The 3,996-nt window shown below is 40.5% G+C and overlaps 1 pseudogene; it reads left to right on the forward strand.

Annotated features, from left to right (window-relative positions):
- Positions 1-2,482: 2,482 nt before the first annotated feature.
- Positions 2,483-2,974, forward strand: LOC143655468 (small ribosomal subunit protein eS10 pseudogene; annotated as a pseudogene).
- Positions 2,975-3,996: the final 1,022 nt, after the last annotated feature.

The following is a 3,996-nucleotide window of genomic DNA, read 5'->3' on the forward strand; positions in this document are numbered from 1 at the left end:
AAATGCAGAGCGGCCACCCCTTCCAGAACATCAACTAATTCCATCCCCCTATCCCATATTATCAATAGCTGCTTTTGACATGAAAAAGCTAGAATGAGCATAGCCCAAACACCCCTAAACAGTGCGAGAAAGATCAGAAGTGATAGTGGAGTTATACAGAGAAGGTTGGGTTTAACAAATGAATATGACTGCTAAATCATTATACTGATATTTCTTTTGGTCTCCAATACCTTAGAGCAGCTAGAAAAAAAAAATTGTGGCATTGTAACCCACACCAAACTCTGAAATCTGTTCTACAACTAATTGTTGTGATGTACTTTGAATTTATTGCTTTCATGTATATATGCTATTTAAAAAGGAATATAACAGAGAAGATAGGATTTAACAGATGAATATGACTGCTAAATCATTATTATATTGATATTTCTGTTGGCATCCAGTGTCTTAGAGCAGCTAGAAGAAAGAACAAAAAATTGTGGAACTGTAAACCAAACCAAACATTAAAATCTGTTCTATAACTACTTGTTAAAATGTACCTGGAGGGCCATGGTGGCTCAGCAGGCAGAGTTTTCACCTGCCATGCCAGACCTAGGTTCGGTTCCCAGTGCCTACCCATGCAAAAAAAAAAAAAAAAGTGCTTGGAAATGTATTGCTTTTTTGTATATATGTTATATTTCACAATTTAAAAATAGTTAAAAATAATAATAATAATAAAGACTGATATCACCAGAAATGGTGGAATAGGTAATCTCAAGGGCCTGTCCTTACACAAGAATACCAAAAATCCAAGCAAAATTGCCAGAATTGACTTTGTTAGAACACTTCAAGTATAGTCAAAGGTTTACAGCAACCAAAAGAATGCTGAATCAAGAAAATGACAACTAAAAATGGCAGGATATTTTTGTGGTGCAGCAACTGTCGTAAAGACAACAGCCCACATACACAGTGTAAGACCTTGGCCCCTGGTACAAGACGGAGTAGACCTGCCTCCCGCATGACCCAAATACATGTGCCCAACGGCTGCCACCCCACCCACTCTGTGCCCCATGCATGCAAAAATTCACATTCCCAAACCCTACACCCTCCTGTGCAGTACACCCATGACCTGCGCCCCTGGCCCCCACATTCTGCTCATGAGCACACTCATGCTGCACCATCTGCACCCCAACCCCCGCACCCTGGCCCCCATACTCCCACACCCTCCAAACCCACATCCTCCCATTTTGCTCCTCATGCCCCACATCCCCACACACCACCCTCCCATTCTACAACCCACCATGTCCCACGCACCTGCAAGCCCCATGGTCTGCCTCCTGCTGCACCCTTCCTCTGTGTCTCCCATGCTATGCCCTGCCCATACTGCATCCCAACCCACACCCTCTGCATCACCCCACATGACCACGTTCCCTGCAACCAACACCCCTAGGCTCCAGCACAGTGTTCCCACCCCACACCTAGCCCAGCACCACAACCAACCACTGTGCAGCCAGGCACCACCCCACATCCCACGTCCCATCCCATGCCCACCCCTAAATACAACACCTAAATGACGGAGGGGAATCAACTTACAAAGTAACCCTATCAAGATAATTAAATGTCTGAAAGTTAACAGAGAATTAAAAAGGATATGATGCAGACAGATATATCCTAGCCTAATGACCAAATTAAAATACTAGAGGAAACACAGACTTTGGAACAACTACTCAAAGAATTCATACAAATCTTCTAAACAAATTCAGTGGATTATCTAATGACATAAAGAAGATCAAGAAGGCACTGGAAGAGTATAAAGAAAAATTTGATAGAATAAGTAGAAAAATAGTGGATATCACAGAGATGAAAGATATAGTGGATATACTAGAGACACACAACAGCAGATTTGAAGGGGCAGAAGAAAGAATAAGTAAACTAGAGGACAGGACAATTGAATTCAAGTGCACAAAAGAAAAAATGGCAAAAACAAAAGTTGAAAAAATTTGAATTGGATTTCAGAGAAATGATACACAACATAAAATGTACAAATATAAGATTCAACAGTGTCTCAGGAGTGGAAGAAAAGAGTAAAGGACTATGGAGATTAGTTGAGGACATAATGGTGGAAAACTTCCCAACCCTTATAAAAGACATAAATATGCAGATCAAAGACACAAAAGATATAAGCATGCAAATCAAATCCCAAATAAAATAAATCCAAATAGACCAACTCAAAGACACATACTAGTCAGTTTGTCAAATGTTAAAGAGAAGGAGAAAATCTTGACAGTGGCAAGAGAAAAGTAACTCACCACATACAACAGAAACCACAGAAGACTGAGTTTAGACTACTCAACAGGCACCATAGAAACAATAAGGCAGTGGTATGATATATTTAAGATGCTGAAAGAGAAATACTTCCAGCCAAGAATTCTGTATCCAGTCAAATTGTCCTTCAAAAGTGAGGGAGACTTTTCCAGCTCCAGCACGGAGAGCAGCAGCCACCATGATGTTGATGCCCAAGAAGAACCAGATTGCTACTTATGAACTCCCTTATAAGGAGGGAGTGATGGTAGCCAAGAAGGATAACCACATACCACAGCCCCCCAAACTGGCAGACAAGAACGTGCCCAAACTTCATGTCATAAAAGGCATGCTTGGGTCACGGGGCTATGTGAAGGAACAGTTTTCTTGGAGACATTTCTACTGGTATCTTGCCAACAAGTGTATCCAGTATCTCCATGATTACCTCCACCTACCCCCTGAGATTATGCCTGCCACCCTACACCAGAGCCATCCAGAGATTGACAGGCCATGACCCAAAGGTCTGGAGGCCAAGCGACCTGAAAAACTCACTCAAGGGGAAGCTGACAGAAACACCTACATACTGAGCGCTGTGCCCCCTGGTGCCAACAAGAAAGCTAAGGCTGGGGCTGGGTCAGCAGCATAATTCCAGTTTAGAGGTGGAGTTGGTCATGGATGTGGTCAGCTGCCTCATTAAAGTTTTAGGTGGGGGATTATTTATGTTGAATAAACCTGTAGCCAGAAAAAATAATTGAGAGAAAGATTAAAATTTTCACAGACAAAGGCTGAGTGAATCTGTCAACAAGAGACCAGCCCTATAAGAAATACTAAAGGAAATTCTGTCAGCTGAAAAGAAAAGACAGGAGAGGGAGACCTGGAAGAGGGCAAGGAATTAGAGTACTGGTAAAGGTGACTTAAACGATATAAAGAGAGAGGAAAAAGAATATGTGGATCTGACTAATAAAAACCAGAGGATAAGAAGGTAATTCAAGAAATGCCTTTAGAGTAATAAAAGTGAATGTCAGGAGACTGAACTCACCAATCTGTATCTTGGCAGACTGGCAGAATGGATTAAGAAATATGACCCATCCATATGTTGCTTACAAAAGACCCCTCTTAGACCCAAGGAAGCAAATAGATTGAAGGTGAAAGGATGGAAAAAAATGTTTCATGCAAGTTGTAACCAAAAGAAAGCAAGCATAGCTATACTAATAGCAAACAAAATAAACTTTAAATGTAAAGATGTCATGAGAGACAAAGAAGGATACTATATATTAATAAAAGGGACAATTAACCAAACAGAAGTAACAATCATAAATGCTTATGCTCCCAATCAAGGACCTCCAAAATATATGAGGCAAATATTGTCAAAACTGAAGGGAGCAATAGACATTTCAGCAACAATTGTGGGAGGTTTCAATACATCACTCACCTCTATAAAAATAACAACCAGACAGAGGATCGACAAGGAAATAGAGAACTTAAACAATTTGATAAATAAATTGGACTTACAGACATATATAGATCTTTACAACCCAAAACACCAGGATATACATTCCTCTTCAGTGCTCATGGAACATTCTCCAGGATAGATCATATGCTGGGGTACAAAACAGGTCATTATAAATTTCAAAAGATGGAAATTGTTCAAAGCACTTTTTTTTTTTTTTTTTAAGGAAAGACAGAGAGAAGGAAGGAAGGATAGAAGGAAGGAAGGAA

Source organism: Tamandua tetradactyla, chromosome 14 (assembly GCF_023851605.1).
Source record: "Tamandua tetradactyla isolate mTamTet1 chromosome 14, mTamTet1.pri, whole genome shotgun sequence".
NCBI classification, from domain to species: Eukaryota; Metazoa; Chordata; class Mammalia; order Pilosa; family Myrmecophagidae; genus Tamandua; species Tamandua tetradactyla.